The 19942-nt window shown below is 38.9% G+C and overlaps 1 protein-coding gene across 8 annotated transcripts in view; it reads left to right on the top strand.

The window, feature by feature from the left end:
• Positions 1 to 19942, top strand: part of LOC131670948 (coiled-coil domain-containing protein 93) — a 636062-nt gene that overhangs the window by 173406 nt on the left and 442714 nt on the right. Inside the window, exon 4 of one of the 8 annotated variants that reach the window (XM_058947039.1) lies at positions 7998 to 8206. The exons of the other annotated variants lie outside the window; for them this stretch is intronic. The gene's annotated coding sequence lies outside the window, so the exon portion shown is untranslated. The remainder of the gene's footprint in view (positions 1 to 7997; positions 8207 to 19942) is intronic. 8 annotated transcript variants of the gene reach the window in all.

Below are 19942 nucleotides of genomic sequence, written 5' to 3'. Positions count from 1 at the left end.
CCCCATACATAATTATAATTATTCTTATATATATATAATTGTCTTATAATTATCTCACTTGTATGGCAGCCAAAGGTAAGTCAGAAAGAGCGCTAATAGAGGGCGAGCTAGAGAGAGAGAGAATTCGGGAGGCCGGCGCGACGCGCGCGAGTAAGAGAGGGGGCAGGAGAAAGCCCCGCGATAAGAACTCTCTCTTGTACCGGCGACTTCGAAGCACGTGGACGTGTGACGAGCAGATATACGCGCTTGCGACCTTTGTGATCAGCGACTTTTCCGTGGTGTTTCTGGCGAGTACGCGAGTGCCCACTCGGTGCGAGGTTTGGTTTCGAGAGTGCCCCAGTGTTTTTTGGCAAGCTATTTCCAGCGACTACGCGTGCGAGCCTTCAAAGCCGCCCGCCTTTTGACTGCATTCGAGTTGCGTACTGCGCGTCCTCGCAGACCACGTGCGAGGCCGAGAACGCCGTCTCCAGGGCTGACTCCGAGACGTCATTGTAAGTACCACCTCGAATACGTGTCTTTCTCGCTAGCTTTTCGCCACTCTCTCTCCCGCTTACGCTGCGTACTAACTTTGTACTATTCTCTGTAGTAAACTCAATGCTGCTCGTATATCTGTTTTCTTCCTTTGCGCTTCCTTTTTTACCTATCGTAAGCAATCCCGTTCCGTCCGGCTTTCGCACCTGAATTTCGTGATCGCTCCAAAGCGCCCATAGGACTACACGACGCTCTCCGCGGGCCAAGGTAACAGACGCTGCACCAGGACGTTCCTGTTGCTGCTGGGCTAGGCTTTGCGCAGCCTATTACGAGGCCCACACCGAGCTGTCTTTAATTCCCTCGTAATTTATATAACGAGTGACCCACGCTGGGTCAAAACCCCGTTATAAAAAAAAATTAAAAAAATGATATATATGAAGGGATATATACGCCTTAGAAAAAAGAACGCACAGAGCGAACGATACTATTATACGACGACTATTGTTTTCTTATTTTTTAAAAAGAGAGTGAGATTAACTTGTAATTTACATATAAATCATCGTTTGTTAAAAAAATTGTAAATAATTGTTTCTTAAAAAAAAAAAAGAAAAGTACTGTACAGTTCTTTGTTTTCCACAGACAATATTATTAAACTTACATCTCCGCGTGCACGTGTTTTTCAACCAAAGAGGTTAAAGATAGTGAAAACAAATTACTAATTCAGCCGTAAATTTTCCGCAAAATAAAATCTAAACGAAATATATGTATAAACTTACCTAATTTCAAGTGTATGTATCAGGAAAACAGGCAAAGTTTTTTCTTGAACGTGCTCACGTAAAACTGTTCACTTTTACTCAATCAAGAGGGAACAATAGCTAGCTAACAGGAAAAAAAAATTGCGGAAATGCCAATGACGCCACCTAGACTTAGACCTTGCTCACGTAATGCAATCGCTTTTTAATTGGAGAAGGGGGTTAAACGAATCCGTAAATTATGACTGTCAACGATACCTATGGGATTGAACGGAGAATACAATCATCTGACGGTATCGTCCATCGCGCCTTAGTGGGCTTATGGAAGGCATTCGATATATCGTTCAATATTTCTACAAGTATGAGCAATGTGCTTCTGGCCTGTTCACAAAAAATACATGTATATAGAGGTACTGTTAATGTTGAGTTATCGAGTTGATCATGTAATTGAATTAATCAGTCAATTGATCAGAGAGAGATAAGAAAATTAAAGTAAGTATATATGCATGCATTAAAATATATAAATTGGAAAACCGTGAAAATATAATAATACTTTACACATTCAGACTCTAATAATTAGTTTACTTTCTCTAAAATAATATTTTGTATCATAGAAATATCATAGAAAACTATGGGAAATGAACTAAATATAATAACATAAGAACTTTTTTTCTAATAATATGAATTTTCACTTTCAGAAGATTTTTAAAATGAATTTTTATGCTACTAACCAACAATGGGATCTCATGTTTTTGGAGGAAAATTCACAATATGTAGATAAATTTTTATTTCCAAGTTATCAAATCATTCACTTATCGTCATTTTATTATTTTCAAGTTTGGTTACTGTGACTGGCTTTATTGATGAACTGTATCCTGTTGAAGCTGTTAAAGATAAGCGCTACCAGTTAACAAATTTATTTTGAGTAATGGCACAGACCGTACAATCTAGTGTGATGTGTGGGATCATTCAATTTCATTATTCAAAAATGCAAAAGTCAATCAAGTGAGCATTACGTAATTAATAAATTTGTTCATAATAAATATGCGTACAGAATGCATTTAATTATGAAAAATAATTTTTTGCAGGTTATTAGAATCATAAATGCTAACATGGTTAAAAACAATCACTATTTCTCGCTATATAATATGAGGCTTGATATTCTTCAAGCTCGAATCATCTTTCAAGATTATTCACATGTAGATTTCTTGAACTAAACGTTATAGAACTTGATTGAACGTCTTGGTGCGATCATGGTTGAATATGGATTTATTTCTGTGCATATTAATTTCATACAAATACATTGTTTATTGTAAACTTTATTAATATTAAATAAAGAGACACCCTTTCCTCTTATTTTGAGGCATCTTACTTCTTTCACCTATTGATCCTATAATTGATCCTACAATTTTAGCTTAAAGTCCTAAAAATTTTTTAGCTTAAAAGAAAAAGAAAAAGAATTGAAGTTAAGGTCAAGGTGTGCCAATCATAGAGTTAGGTTAGGATTTCTATATATTTGCAATTTTTAAATTCGAATCTCGATGACTACGTTTTCCCACGTGTAGAAAAATACTTTTATGCATAATCAAATTAAAATCACTTGTAACTAGACGTACATGTAAATAATAATAATAAATAAATTAAAAAATGAAAAAAATTAAACGAAATCTAACTTTTAAAATTTCCGCGCCATTTCAAATCTCAACCAATCAGAATGCCGGATGTCGGCGACACATTTTATTCATCATTCTTTTAAGATAGGATAAAGCCTGAAGAGGTCAGCAAATGTGCTGACGAAATGTTGCTGAATATAATTAAAATTAAGTGAATTTCCATTTCACTATTTCCCTTCTTTCCATTATTACAAAATTTATCATTAAACAAACACTAGGTTAGCTAACAAATACTACGAGGGTAAGTCAATAAGTCCTTAGAAAATCCAAGAGATGGGGCTCAAAGCATCCAAACTTATATTGCACTAGCAAGCGTCACTATTAAATAGAGTGCTGCCTAAGTTTCAGCCAGATCCATCAAGTATAGTAGTTCCGTTTTCATCATCGATCAAAGGGAACAACTTTTATTTCTTATTAACAATGAAAAAAGTGAGATCCGAGCACTGATAAAATATTTCTATTTAAAAGGCCTCACACCGAAAGAAATCAAAGCTGAGCTAGATGCAGTTCATGGTGTATCTGCCCCTGTATTTGGAGCTGTTTACAATTGGGTAAATGAATTTAAACGTGGCCGTACATCAACTGCAGATAAACATCGTTCAGGCCATCCTGTAGACGTGAGCATTCCGGAAATGATCAAAAAAATCCACAACATGGTGTTGAGTGACCACAGAATAAAATTGCGCAAAATAGTTGAAGCCACAAGAATTTCAAAAGGTACAGTCATTTTTTTTGCATGAAAAATTGGACACGAGAAAAATTTTTGCAAAATGGGTGCCACGTTTGCTCTCAGTCGAGAAGAGAAGCAGTCGAGTGATGGCCGCTGAGGCCCTCTTGGCGTACATCCACCATAATCTGGATGACTTTCTGCATCGATTCATGATTGTAGTCGAAACGTGGATAAACCATTACACTCCTGAGGCGAAGGAATAATCGAAACAGTGGATTGTGAAATGTCAACCAGTTCCAAAGAAGGAGAAGACAGTAAAATCGGCCGACAAGGTTACGGCCACTGTTTTTTGAACTGCACGTAGAATTATCTTCGTCGACTATTTAGAAAAAGAACAAACAATTATCAGAGATTATTATGCGACGTTGTTGGATCGGTTAAGCGAGAAAATAAAGGAAAAACGTCCTCGTTTGAACAAAAAAGAATTCTGTTTCACCAAGACAATACACGAGTGCACACTTGCTCAGTTTCAATGGCTAAAATTAAGGGATTGAAGTTCAAATTAATAGATCATTCACCGTATTCACCATTTGCGCCTAGTGACTTTTTTTTATTTCCAAACCTAAAAAAGTGGTTTGCTGGACAATGATTTATCTCGAACGAGAAGGTCATAACACAAACAAATGACTATTTTGAAGAACTTCCGAAATTAGTTTTTTTTTATGGCTTAAAAAAACTTGATGGAGGCCTGGAAAAGTGTATCGAGTGAAAAGGAGATTATGTTAAAAAATAAAAAAAATTTACAAAAAAAATTGTTTTTCTATCGTTTTCTCAGGCCTTATTGTCCCAATCTCGTAAATCTCCAAACGAAAAATATGATATTTATTAATGGGAACGGGAAAATCAAATTGTTACCAGTGTATTGTCTCTTCAGACGTAGTATTTGTGAAGAATTATTCTCTACATTTTTCTAAAAATTAAACCATAGATTTGTAAATAAATATGGTTTGATACCCCTGATCTACATCATGTATTTCTATTTCTAGAAGGAAATAGGTGTATAAGGCTTTGAAAATTAATAAGAATATCTGATATCGACAAGTGAAATGAAATTTCAGCAACTTTACAAATCTCTAATTTAGTTTTAGATTAGTCATAAAATTACATGTACACGATGACCCATTTTAATCGCCGCAGCCGGATTACTCGGAACCTAAGCCAGATAGGGCAAAATGGTTCTGACAAAAGTTGTAAAGAGCAAAGGGGGCAATACAATAGGGCTAACGCTTTTGACCTTGAACTTGACCTTCAAGGTTATTTCAAGGTCAAAGTGTTTTTTTTTAATGGGAACCCATATTTTTGACATCGGATTCGGAAAGAACGGGAAATTTTACGTCCATAATGATATTTAGCAATTTTTTTTCATGACCTTGAGAAAGGAATTTCAAGATCAAATGTTACAAAATCCTATGATTGCTATTTGCTAGCCTTTTCTCATGAATAGCAACCCCATTATTACAACGAGCTTGAAAATGTTGACCTTGCAAAGATTTTTCTTACTTTTAGCGTTACCCAGAAACAACAACGTGGACGTAGTAAGGTTTGTTTCCTTTGGGGTGCTTGTTTCACGTGAGACTCCTTGCCTCTCACGATGGAGTGCTTGTTACACGTGAGTCCCCTTGCCTCTCACTAACCTCGAAGCAAGTGTTCGAAATGACGACCATTTGCTTCAAGACACATTGTCAAACGCCTTTGAAAATGGCGAACGGTATTCAACAAAGTTTGCCTCGGAATAGCAGCGCATGCTCGACGAATCCTGTCCTGCATATCTGCTCTTCTAGTGGGTTGTTGCTCAAAAACAGCATTTTTTAAGTATTTTTTTTTTGCAGACATGTCTATGATTATGTGTGAATAATTACATTATCAAAATTAGTATTTCTGTAATTCGAGCGCTATTAATTCACATTTTTCACATAAAACAAAAAATAAAAAGAAGTTTTACTTTTATTTACAATCAAAATAAGAAATAATGCTTAATTGAATTGAATACCTTGAATTTTTTGACGATTATTTCCATTTAAAATTTAAAATAAAAAAAATGTGATTAATGAATTATTTTTGGCAATACAGTTAGCTAAATAAAGTTACCGTAATTTTCCAACATTTTTCCTTTTTTATTTACATTTAATAGTTATTAATAGCTGGTTCTGAAATGGCTGACTATCCACCCAACGAGATCGTTGATATGATTTTGGTTTTAAGAGCAAGCCAAAATGATTATCGTGCTGCGGCAGGACTTTATGCTGAATGCTATCCTGACAGACGACACCCTGATGATAGAGCTATCAGACGTTTGACCCAAAGAGCTTGTGGTAGACACATGGCTCGTCAACGTAGGCGCCATGAGTATGATGAAAATGATAATCGAGTTGTGGCTATCCTTGCAGTAATTCATCTTGATCCACATATTAGCGCTCGTCGAGTGGAAAGGAAAATTGGTATTTCAAGAAGTACTTTTTTAAGAATTATGACAAGGCTTCGATATCATGCCTATCATGTCACTTTGGTTCAAGAGATACAGTTTGAGCATTTCCAACAGCGAATTGTATTTTGCCAATGGGCTATACAAACGATACAAAATGATCCAGACTTTCTTAACTTTGTTTTGTTTTCCGATGAGGCCAAATTTTAAAGTGATGGGGAACTAAATAGGCATAATTGCCATTACTGGTCTGATGTAAATCCTTATTGGTACCGAACTGTAAACCATAAAAGACGTTGGAGTGTTATGGTGTAGTGCGGGATTGTCAATGGACACTTGATTGGTCCTTATTTTTTTGATACAAACGTAAGTCAACATAGTTACTTGCGGCTAAGAAGAGATGAACTGCCTGGATTGCTCGAAGATGATAACTTAAAAATGCGACGAAGAATGTAGTTCCAGCAGGATGATGCAACACCACATTTTGCTCGAATCGTAAGGGCTTTTTTGAATGAGCACTATGGTAACAGATGGATTGGGCGAGGAGGTCCGGTTAACTGGCCTGCTTGCTCACCCGATCTTACATCACCAGATTTTTATTTATGGGGGTACTTAAAAATGCTGTTTATGAACAACAACCCACTACAAGAGCAGATATGCAGGACAGGATTCCTCGAGCATGCGTTGCTATTCCGAGGCAAACTTTGTTGAACACCGTTCGTCATTTACAAAGGCGTTTGACAATGTGTCTTGAAGCAAATGGTCGTCATTTCGAACACTTGCTTCGGGGTTAGTGAGAGGCAAGGGGACTCACGTGAAACAAGCACCCCAAAGGAAACAAACCTTACTACGTCCACGTCGTTATTTCTGGGTAACGCTAAAAGTAAGGAAAACCGTTTCAAGATCAACATTTTGAAGCTCGTTGTAATATTGGGGTTGCTATTCATGAGAAAAGGCTAGCAAATCGCAATCATAGGATTTTGTAGCATTTGATCTTGAAATTCCTTTCTCACGGTCATGAAAAAAAATTGCTAAATACCATTTTGGACGTAAAATTTCCCGATCTTTCCGACTTTGATGTCAAAAATAGGGGTTCCCATTAAAAAAAAAAACACTTTGACCTTGAAATAACCTTGGAGGTCAAGTTCAAGGTTAAAAGCGTTAGCCCTATTGTGTTGCCCCCTTTGCTCTCTACAACTTTTGTCAGAATCATTTTGCCCTATCTGGCTTAGGTTCCGAGTAATCCGGCTGCGGCGATTAAAATGGGTCACCGGTATACTATTCAAATAAAATTTGTGTTACTCATAAGATACTTTATTCTGCAACCATGGACCCTTGGTTATAACTTACTTCCTGCGATCTCTTTATTCTAAACATAACTCTTCACCTAGGCATATATTCCTTGCTGCGTGTTTACGGTGTTTGCGCCTGGATGTCGTAAACATCTGTGGTCCTCGCGTAGCGTAGCTGCATCGCACATGCGACCTTAAGATCTCGCGACAAGCCGGCATATTTTTCCGGCTACCTGTGCCACGTTTGGGCCAGGATCAGCTGTAGCACATGTGCGATGGGGCTTGCGTGTCCTTGTCAACATGTAGCCGTTCCTGACACTCCCTGTAATGCGACGCGTGCGGGGTCCGACCGTGCGACACGCTCTCATTCCAATCAGCTCTAGATAAAGATCTCTATACTACTAGATCTCTATACTCTATACATAGAGATAAAGATCTCTATACTGCGTCGCGGGCCATTAGCACACGGGGCGGGGGGGGGGGGGGGTAGAAATGCCCCGCGCAATTGAGCCGAGTATCGCTTTTCTGTGGGCCAGTTTTTAGTTTGTACGTCCTTCTTGACGGATCGGGACTTGTCTAACGCTCTTAGACAAGTCAAATTTCTGTGCGCTGCGGTGATAGTTCCTTTGAGTAAGAAAAGCATTCGGCGTGTTACAGGCGAGAACACCAACCATCACCGCGACCAGTGACTTGTGGCTGCTACCACGGACAGGGCAACCTGCTGCCGTAGGTGAGGATGTGACCAGCCCTCAAAAGTGCTTCCAACCACGCGTCCCTGCGCCCACCAAGTTACTCAGGCGGCGCTATAGTGAGGGCTGTCCCCGTTCCCGAGACGTCGGGGCTACATCGCACCTTATAACCTGGAGGTACTTTCCGTCTCGCTCTCTCTCTCTCTCTCTCTCTCTCTCTCTCTCTCTCTCTCTCTCTCTCTCTCTCTCTCTCCCTCTCTCACGAGTCCTGAGGCGGCTGGTAAGTGGAACTGATTATCCACCGGACCGCGCGCGCGTACGCGGAAAATTGTAAGGGCGAACGCCGCCTGTGCATCCAGTTTAATTGTTCCGAGGTCTCTATCGATGTTTGCGCTCTATTTCGTTTTGTACTTGTATAAACAAAGTTGCCGCATCGAAAAGGCTTTTCCCCACTTGTGACTGGGGTTTTTATACCGGCTAGGTGCGGTTTATTCCCTAATCCGTGGGATACGTCTGCGTTTTTATTTTTTTCTATGTAACTTGAACCTCCCAACAATATACACTTCTTTAATCCCGCCTAGTTCTCACTCTCTCTCTCTTTTCTACTACTACTTGAAAACACTGCGAAAAATATAATTTTCGGCTGGGAATTTATTACCATTAACTGAGTTTTGAGATTTCCATTCAAATTGTGATTTATTAATCTTCCACAGTAGCCAGTCTCTTCACTAGCATCGATACTATAACAAAATAAATAACGTCAACAACGGATTCGTTTTAAATTTCAAGTTCGAGCATTGGATAACTTGATCAAAATCAGAATAGTAATACAGCCAATGAGCATTTGAAAAAAAAAAATATTTATATTTATTAAAAGTAACAATAACAATAAATATAACTTGCAACAGTAATCGATTGAAAGTATCGATTCGTTCGCGGATCGGTAGCACTCGAGGCGTGCGAGTTAACGATTTGGAGAGAGAGAGAGTCCGCGCGAGAAGTAAAATTAGTATCATTAGAGCTGGCAAGAGAGATAGGTGTTGATTCTTATAAAGTGTCCAGTGTGAAAATCGTTGTGAGGCCTCGCTAGAATTTTATGAGCGAGTAGTGTCCGGTTTTTGAGCTAACATCATACCAGCCGCAACCAGCAGCAACCAACAGCAACTATCAACAATACTGGCCAGCAGCAAATAGCACGCAGCAGCAACGGCAGTAGCTACAGCTGTTTTGACCAGGAGCTCCCGGTACTTTTATTGGCATGCACTGTTACAGCTGATCACCGTGACCTAACATAACTGCGACTGTATCTTTTCGTAGTACCGCGTGATAATTATTACATGAGTCGAATAACCTGTTAGGTAGCCACGCCGAGCGTTAGGTCTCATTGAATTTTGTATCCTCACTCTCTCTCTCTCTCTCTCTCTCACTCTCCGGAATATAATGTAAATCTATACGCGCGTGAAAGTCTTTCGGCCTGTACAAAGATTGTATAGTCTAGCTCATTGAAAAGATTTAATTAATTCCTTGCTTATTAATCTTTCGCTCCCTAACCAACGTTTCATCCAATTCCAGTACTTGAATCGATTTAGTATAGGGGATTGGAGGGAAGTAAGCATAAGCCTGTTTACACAGTATGAGTAACAAGGGTCAGCAGTCAAGTGACTCAAGGTGAGTTTACTATTGGGAGTTACTTGAAGTTGGATTGAAGTGACAGATCCACAGGTGAAGACACGTATTCCCATACGTAGTTAACAGAGTGGCGGTTAGTTCTGCACCACGGGATTGTGCAATACAATTTTCTCCATTTGAATGACTATTTCCCCTTTTGTTACGTGTCACCCAATCAGTATTAAGACCTACAATAGGCGTATAGGTTTGTGTGTCGAAGGTAATCGTCGCACGGGAGAGAGAGAGACGATTGCGCGAGCGTTTAGGAAGGTTTGAGCGGATGATTACGCTAGATTTGTGCGGTGTGCACTCTGCAAGAGGGAAAAAGGAATTGCTCTGACCTTGTATCGATTTTAAAGATTATTGTACGTTAGAGCTAAAAGAGTGACTAACCTAAAACGCTAAGCAAGGTTGACGTGTTAGTATAGTTATATTTCGTATTAGAAAACCTGGTGACAAACGCGCCAGACGAATGAAATGAAGAAGATCAGGCAATGCAAATTCTCCGCGAAACAACCAGGAGTGTAGGAAAAACTTGGGAGATAGGTCTCATGGAAAAGTGATAATCTGCCGAAGCTGAACACGAGAGCGACCGCGCTAAGAAGATTGCCTGCGGTAAAAAGATAACTTGATCGCAATCCGAAACATGCAGAATTTTATTATCAAGAGATGGATTATCTGTTCTAAAACAGATATACAATAAAGATGCCGAGCTGCGATAAAGAACCAAGGGAATGTTACGTACGTATCTTACTTTTGGGTAAAAAATGTAAACAAGCCCAGAAAGGTGCGCCTGGTTTTCGACGCAACTGAGGAAACCAACGGGTTAGCATAAACGGTTTGCTGGACACTGGACCAGATCTCCTTGAATCTCTCCTCGGCGTGCTTTTATGGTTCAGACAACACCCGTTCACGGTAGTGGCAGGTGCAACAAACCCGACCAAGCGTGAGTTCAGTAGCATATTCATACGATCCTCTGGGTATTCTCGCCTAAGTTAATGATGCAAGATATGTGGCACAGCGGAGTTGAATGGAACGCGAAGAATAGGAACGAAGAAGCCGGATTGTGGAAGTTGTGGCTGAATCATTTAGGAGAAAGGATAAAGTAATCGAAACCTTCCCTAGCGGAGTTGACGGGGTAGTTAGTCATGAAAATGCGTGCAAGAAAGAGCCAGTTAACGTGACTAGTTCATAAACTCATAAAAATCTGCGAGAGCTTATGAGTAAAATGAATGTATTTGTGAGACGGTGGGATGGAACGTGTGGGAATATGGGAAATCCCAGCTTTGCTAGGTGTAGAAGTTCGGGAAACATGAGAGTCAGGCAAGCGAGGATCACATCAAACCATCACGAATCGGAACGTGCGGATGCAGCCAAGAAAAGATCCACGTGTATATGACGAGAGGCAGCGTCGATATGTATGGGCAACGAATGAAATATGTGCGGCGTATAGGACATGAGAGAGACACTCTGTAGCGGCAAACGAATGCGAGAGTATACGAGTTGAAAATTATTTACTACCACCTGTAAATTTACCAATTAAGAAAGTCTTTGGTGAATACGGACGATCATAAATGTTTACTCTGGTTATTCCTACGATTCGAAGGGTGTAAAAGATAAAATCGATGAAATGATGCAACTTTGAGGAATGAAACGTGTAAGATGATTATTCGATACGTTAAGCCGTTAATTCAACAATTTAAAAAGTCTCTGGTTTAAATGGATGATTAAAGACGCTTACTTTGGTTATTCTAGTATTTCGAAGTGTGTTGAGTGGAAAATAGTTCGACAGGATCAACTGGACCAATCATAGCTAGGATATCATATGTGTCATCAATTATGTATTATAACGAATGGCTTGTAGTTCATTATGTCTCTTTCCCTCCACAAAGCCAGTAATAAATATATTTGTAATATTACTATGTATTTATTTATATGAGATGTTTGCAGTGCTGATGTCAGCAAACCGGTAAGTGACCCGTCAACTCTTCGATAGTCGATAGTAAGCGTGCGACGCGGACCTCGCGGAGATGTGATTATTATCGAGAGGAGAGAGAGAATAGGCGCAATCAGAATAATTAGCTTCAAACCGGTGACCAGTGCATACCTTGGGAGAAGGTCGGACGATACGAGTGCGACGCGGAGAATTGTAGGATAGGAGTAGAACGCGCACGACTAGCAGGATCAGCAGCGATAAACTAGGATCCGAGCGAAAACTTTAAGATGATCGTCTAATAGTGAGAAGCGGACACGTAAGATAGGTCCGCGAAGCGAGTGCGCTACTGAATCCTAAAGGATTAAGCGAGTAATCAGCACTGTAAGTACTGGTTCGTCATATGGCTATCTTACTCGTTTTCGTTCTCTCTCCTCACGCTCGCCTTGTATAATTTTTGGTTTGATCGACTTGCTACTGCGTCTAGTGCGTCGGGCGCATGTTATCATTTCTTTGTGCCGCGTGTTGATGCTTTATCGCGCCGACTGTCGTTCGCCTGCGAATGCGACTGAGTAAGCGTGTCAACTTACAGATTTGTATACGGCGCCCCAGTCCACTTTCTATCGGCGGCGGTTCATTACGTAGTGTGAGCCTGCGTTCGGTTCACTCACGCGGCGCGTACGCTATACTCGTTTATCTCGGATGTATGTCTACGAGTGTTTGTGTTACACTGGCCTATATGACGCAGGCGTGCAGCCCGATTTGCGTCGAGTTTGTGTTCCACAAACTCGATTAAAATTTGTATCAACTTCCCTCTTGCTAATATAAACTACTGTTTACCTGAAATTTGTGCCGAGTTATTGCCTAATCACTCCCGGTCGACTTATAGTGGTCAGTCGCTTTATTGATTCGTGCCCTGTTCCCTCTCGGTTATTCACCGGTTGATCTTCCCATAGCTCACGGGGACACTCTCCGCTGGTCGATTTCTCTCTTGACGAAAGAGGCAACCCAAAACAGCTGGGCCCTGGACGCACCTGTGCAGGAGCATGAGGTTGTAAAGGATAGCGATAACACCTGTTACATATAATTTTCATTCGCAAATAATAATTAATTTTTGTTTCGGCTTCTGTTTGATATACCTCGAGCAAAAGTCCCGTTGCAGTATAATCAATAATCGAATATCTGATAATTTAAGTGAAATCATAAAAGCATTATTGAAATAAAGATACATTTGTTACAATAAATAATAAATTGAAATCTACCAGCGCTATCATATTCAACCTATAAACAATATCTTCCTATATGTTCCGTAAGTAATATATAAAGATTATAATGTTTCGCGATGGCTCTTGTAATTCGGTCTGGTAAAATAATTTGGAATTCGGTTTCGAGCTCAAGAATGATTCGATCATTATCTTCTTCCTTAAATTCTGTCACTAAATAACATCGATTTTCTTCAAGCTCATAATAATTTTTCTCCGGTAGTGGATCAAAAGGCTTCATAGAAATTTTATTCAACATTTCAAAGTCTATCTTGCTATCGAAGACTTGAGAATAGTGGAGAAAGAAGTATATACTACTAGTGGTGATTCTTCTAACAGATTGACATTTTCCGAGCTCTTCTCTCTCTCTCTTAATACCTTTACCTAACTACTACTACTACTAGACTTTTTTCGAGCCATCATGAGCGCCTCCCTCTTCTTGCTTCTTCTTCCACGTCTACACTTTTTTCGAGCCGCCACGACCGCTTCCTCCCTCCTCTAGTTGTTTCTTCCATCTTCACTTAAATTTTTAGTTTGTTAAGTGAACGCACGCTTCACCGCAATCGACAGCTTTCTTTGACTTCTTTCTTTTATAACACCTAGCGTCGTCCACTCTAGCAGCATCGGGTCAGCTCGGCATCGATCGACGATCTCCGTCGGCTGAAAACAAAGGCCACGCATTAGGCGCATTCTAAATGCGCCCAACGCTGGCCACCATGCCCCGGTGAGAGAGGGGAAAGAGGAAAAATACTGAGCGAGAGCAAGCGCAACGCTCGCTCTCGTCACATTAAAATTATTTTTAAATTCAAAGTTTAAACCAACAATATGAAAAATAAACAGCTCTTCCCTCACACTGGTTTAGTCTAGGTTTTTAAGCACTTGTTAATCATTTTCAAGAACTATATTTACCCTTGTGGGCAGGAACACCTAGAATTGATCATCAATTGTAATAACAACGCTAAATCCGTATTTCGTTCTTAATTATCTAACTTTAGTAACTTGGTATATAGTATCCTTTGCAAGTTGGGACATCACTTCGTCTTCGTCTCTATGCCTCTTACTTCGTAGCTGTACAGCACTTTCTTTCATTTTAGCAATTTCGAGAGTTATATAATTATGTAAGCCCCCATGGAAGCGTATGCGGATTATTATCAAAAATGCAGCGTTTGTTTGCACGAGGACTTAGTGCTGTCTTTTCCTCTTTCTCTCTGTTATTATTTTATATAATTTAGAACGAATATAACATTGGGTACGTTTAATAATTTCTATTTCAATTAAACAGTTTCGATAATCTGGGTGAGTGATTGTATTTTTACTGTTTGTTTTTTCACTCCTTTTGCCTTTCTCAAAGGCTCCTTATTTGCCATTTCAATAGTGTATAGTTTACTACGTATCCCAATGTCCTCTCTCATAATTTCAGCATTGTCCTCAGCCTTCATGATCCCGAGAAATTTTTTGGTAGCGATAGGCATACCAAATTGATTATCAACTTGATAGTCTGATGTGTCAAATTTATCAATGTCTGCTTTCATGATCTCATATACATATCAACTTCTTGAATTGCATGAATGAGACTGTGCATATCAGTATAGAATAATTTGCATTTTTCATCAATTCGTCGATTCATATATCCATAATGAAAGTCACAGACTAATGTTTTTGAAAGACCTAGTATATATAGACCAATGTATATAGGTTTTCTAATACTGATAGTTATCCAAGATAATTGAATAGCTGTTAAATTTTCATGAAAGATGGAACTACTATGAAAATTTGGCTGTGCAATTTGAGCTTCAGCGCTATATCTACCACCCCACTAATTAATTAGTTTGAAATCTTTTTTTTTCCTTTCGTCTTCCATCGTTTTTCCATAATATACTGCATTAATTAATCATAAGCTTGTAAAATAATTTTTCAAACTCATTTTTTACTTGATTTTTTTGCTTCCTTTTTTCTTTATTTAAATTAACGTAGTTTCAGCCATAGTTTTTATTTGAATTCTAGCGCTCTATATATTTTTTTTAGTTGAAGTGCATAATTAAGATCTTGTTTAACACTCTATAATGAATAACGTACCGTTCTTTATCATAAAGCGTTATCAAAAGTTTTTTTTGGTTTGATCCAGGCGGTCAAGTGTGTTCACGACAAAGAGGAAGGTCTTTATGATGACCATGTAGCTCTTGTGGATACTCTAGATCTACTTCTAAAATATAGCCAACATCACTCTCATCGGCGATATTGAAAATCTTCAGATAGAGATCAGAATACATTCCTAAATCTATTTTCTTCCAAATACTGCCAAAATATTCCATACGTTTAGAGCATGCTCATATTCTTCAGTAGGAATATCACTATTTATCAATTAACTATGAAATTTTTCAATGGATGGTAACTCTATCTCAGTAAGACTATTTAAATTTTGAATATATTCATATGGAAAAACTCCTTTTCTTTTAAGTAAATTGATTTGTTCCAAAGTATAATTATTTTTCTGAAATTTTTACTGCACAATATCTAGCCGAGGTAAGTAAGGTGCTAATTTATCTAGAGATGTAGGCATAAATCAAAAGGAATCGATGAAATGAAAGCTAATTCGACTGTTTGCAACTTCTTTCGTGAAGAATGTGTATTGCTCCTTGTTTTCAGCGAGAACAGAGATTTTTCCTTCAAATTCTGAGCTAGTAGTAATTTCTGTTATAATAAAAATAGCCTGTAAGGTTATGAAATATGACTGGTATAAAAGCGGCATTTTTATAATTCAAATTGCAATGATTGTGAGCTGCACCTCTAAATTTTCCTATTAAATGACAATGACTTCGAACTCGTTTTTCTTTCTCTTGGAAATATCGATTGCAGATATGACATCTTGCCTGTTCATTAATAAATGATTAATCCATTTCTATTGCATTGTTATATATTTTTTGTAATTCGATCACTAGAGACTTTCATTGCTTTATAAACCATGATGCTGGTGATTAGTCTTCATTTAACTTTTTTTTATGTAACATATATGCAGATTAACTATCACCATAACGGCATTTTACATATAATCCGACACTAAAGGCTTCATGTTCTTGGAAACTGTATCTCTTAACATCGAGATTTCTATTCGGATCGTCTATAGGTTTTAACAGACATTCGAAATCGGCGTATATAACAAATGGAACCTCCTCTTTATGTTTAAAATTTTATAATTCTAAAGTGGGATCGTCAAGTATATTAATCCGACACTTATTTATTTTGAAACAGTCAACTTCATGAGATTTCAAAATTTCCTCGTTAGCTAAATAATGAAGACGACGTTGACAAAGATAAATTTTTCCAGTATGTCGAGTTATTTGACTACGAAGAAGAGCAGATAAATGTTTAATCCAAACGTACTGAGTTTTTAATTTGAATTTTTCATCGTCTATTGGTATTCGAGGTCTATTAGTATTATTTTCATCAATGTATTCGTTTTGTATTAAGAGTAAGTTGATATGTTTAGTTTGTTTTGATTTTGTTATATAGCACGATGAGACTTTATATTTCGATCCATATTTTTTAAGTATATATAAATTTACAGTTATATTATTTAACTTTTCAAATTTAGGAATACTTTTTGTTTTTACAGGGAAGCTTATACCGTCAAAATTCAATTCATTCTCATAGGGTTTTTACTTATTTACTCTATAAGAATGTTGTTTAAATGAATGAAGGCATGAAATATAGCTCACTTATAACATTCATTTTCTAGGAGGTTAGATTTCACTCGAGGGGAGTGTGGACGTGTCTTGGATGTGAGCGTGAGTTTTGGTGAGAAAGTCAAAGAGGAAAAGTGTTTGAAGAGAGAAATAGAGGTGAAAAGAGCGTGGAGGCGGAGGAGGATTAGATTAGATTAAACCATTTTTTATTTAGCCATGAGGTATAACCCCGTAGGCTTCAAGAAAAATAAAGTACTATTACAGTAATAAAACAATAATACAATAAAATAACAATAATAATAACCAATAATAAACATTAATAAATCAATAATAAACAATAATAATAAAACAATAAAACACACTAGATAACATACGCTATACATTGGCATTATAACAAGAAACATAACAGGATAAAACGCAATAAGAAAGGCAATAAGAAATGACGGAGTGTGAGACAATAATATCACACCCATAAAATAATATAAATAACAATACAAAACTGGAGATACGCAGGTCGCAGAGTACAGGAGAAAATAAGCTGCATAAAAGAAAGAGGGAAGAGAATCGTGTGAGCAAAAAGGATAGGTGGGCCTCAATAAATGACCTCAAGGAGGCAGATAAATCTAGTTGGTAACGACAATTAATGCGAGTCATGTGATAACTACGTTGGAAGGATAGAAGGAGGAGAAGAGGGAGAAGAAGAAATAAGATCTAGACAGAAGACGGAGGAAGATTCAATATTCCAGGTTTTATGAGTTGAAGGGAGGGAAATTATAGGAGAGGTAGGAACCAGGTGTTTGCAGGTAATTTGGATTGTCAGTGAAGGCTGAGACGTTGAAAGGAAGGGATACTGTGGGTAATTTTCGAAGGGATGAGAGATTTGTTAAGGATTCGGACGTGATCCTCTGGATGAAGTGCTGATGTTCCAGGACCGTAAAGAGGGAGAACAGCCATGACTTGAGCTCCTTATATCTGGAAATGTCAAAGTCAGTTATGGATAGTTGATTTAGCAGGTACATGGAACGAACTGTAAAAGAGAGGTTCCAAGTCGAAGTACGTGGAGCTGGATATGAGAAAGCTGAAGATGGATTGCGAGAGGAACGTTTTAAATAAAGATAGTTTGGAGATTGGAAATAGGTAGTAAGGTATGAGGGATGAGAAAGACAAACTGTTTTGTACGCAAGAAGGATTAGTGAGATATTACTGTGAGATTCAAGGGAGAGCCATCCAAGACGTAGTCTATGAAAGGTGATGTGGGATTCAATGTCAGGAGATGGGATGAAAGGGATGTAACCAGTAGCAAAACGGACGCAAATGTTGTGAGCAACTTGTAGAGCAAGCCACCTGGTTTTATCCAGGTTGTGGAAAGCAATAGAAGCGTAAGTGAAGTGAGGGAAGATGAGGGATTTGATTAGGTAGGATCGGGTGGAAATCGAAAGGGACTTCCTGTAAAACTTAAGTGAATTTAGATTCATGTAGATCTTTTTGAGCGTATTGTTGATGTGAGTTTTCCAATGTAATGATGAGGATATCGTGAGTCCAAGGCTTTTTACGGATGAGAAAAATGGAATGATGATATTATTGATGGAGATTTGGGGGAGGGAGTCAAGATGTAAAGAGGATAAGTAAAGTTCACTGCCGATAACAATGACACGGGTCTTGGAAACATTTAGTTGCAGACCATTTGAGGTAGCCCAGTCCGCGACTGCCTGGGCGTCAAGTTGAACTTTAGTGAGGGCTGGAATAATTTCAGAGGAAGAGTAATGATGATAAATTTGAGTGTCGTCAGCATATATCATATGCTGACAGAAATGCAGTACCTTGGGAAGATCATTAATGAAAATGGAAAATAGAAGAGGTCCAAGAACGCTGCCCTGGGGCACTCCTGAACAGACACGCAGCCAGTCAGACAATGAGCCCGCCCGATCAACCACAGCCTGCAACCGACCCGACAGATAGCCAAAAAACCAGCGAAGTGCTGAGTCAGCCAGGTTACAGGCCCGCAGCTTCCGGACAAGCAAGTCATGGGGAATACTGTCAAACGCTTTGGAGAAATCAAACAAGACAAGGATCGTGAGCTGACGCATCTCAACAGCACGTCTGACATCCTCCAACATACTAATCAGAGCGGTCTCAGTAGAATGCCCCTTGCGAAATCTAGCCTGTCTTGTGTCAAAGAAATTGCTGGCCTCCAGATAGTTCAAGAGTTGCTTGTGAAGTAAGCGCTCCAGGACCTTAGAGGACTCGCAAAGCTGAGCTACTGGCCGTGTATCAGAGGGAGACTGGGGTGATTTAGTTTTTGAGAGAGGGCAGATGATAATGTGTTTCCAGGCTGAGGGAAAGACTGAAGTGAGGATGGATTGGTTTATTATGAGTGTGAGGAAGGGAGCTAGAGAACTAAGACCAAGTTTTGGCATTTGGCAGGAGAGGCCGTCGTTTCCTTTGCCTTTGGAGCGAAGGGCCAAGACCTCGAACTCAACTTCACGCTGGGAGACAGTAGAGAAGGTGAAGGATTGTGGAAAATGAGAGGGAATCAGTTCGAATATAGGAGCATTAATTATGTCATCGAAAGCTTGTTTAGTTAGAGCAGGGTGACGAGAGGCAACTGAAACGTAGTAAACATTCAGAATGTCAGGGGAAAAGAGGAGTAGTGGAGAAGGAAGAGGGTTGGAAGCTACACCCATGTCCCGGAGGGCTCCCCATTTGTGTGTGATAGACTTTGCATTGTGGATGGTGTCATGAATGAAGGAATTCTTTGCAGTGTTTAGGGAATTTGAGATTTGATTACGAAGTGACCGGTATTGGGAAAGTACTTCAATAGAACCTGTCTTTTTGTAGCGAAGGAAGAGATGATCACGTGTGCGCATCTTGGATCGTAGCTCCCCAGAGACCCAGGGCTTTTTCATGGATGGGATAGTGATCTTGCGAGGTGGGGCAAGCTGATCAAAAGCAGCAAGTACATTGAGAGTAAAGATAGATTCAAGCTGATCAAGTGAGTGTGAGAGGCCCGGTAAAGGTCCGGAGGAGAAAACTGAGAGATTAGTGTCGATTATCAAATTAAGGGCTGAGGGATCAATGTGTTGGAGAGGACAGGAGGAAAAAGTTTTCATGGTATTTTTGATGTATATAGCTGAGATTGAGACAGCGATTAAGTCATGATAAGGAACAAAGGGTGAATTAGATTGAGCAAACTGTAAGATGTTAGTTGAGTAATTGGTGATAAATAAATCAAGGGTTGTGTGTGTGATTTCCCCAGTGGTTGAGATAGGATGATGTGTAGGTACAGTAGAAACAACCCTTAAAGCAAGAGAGTCCAGGTGATCACCAAAAGCACGATAGGATATCTTTGTAATAAGGAAGAAAAGTA

This window comes from Phymastichus coffea, unplaced genomic scaffold, assembly GCF_024137745.1.
Source record: "Phymastichus coffea isolate CEN01 unplaced genomic scaffold, Cenicafe_Pcof_1.1 PCOF00009, whole genome shotgun sequence".
Classification (NCBI taxonomy): Eukaryota; Metazoa; Arthropoda; class Insecta; order Hymenoptera; family Eulophidae; genus Phymastichus; species Phymastichus coffea.
This window is presented reverse-complemented; position numbering and strand designations above follow the sequence as displayed.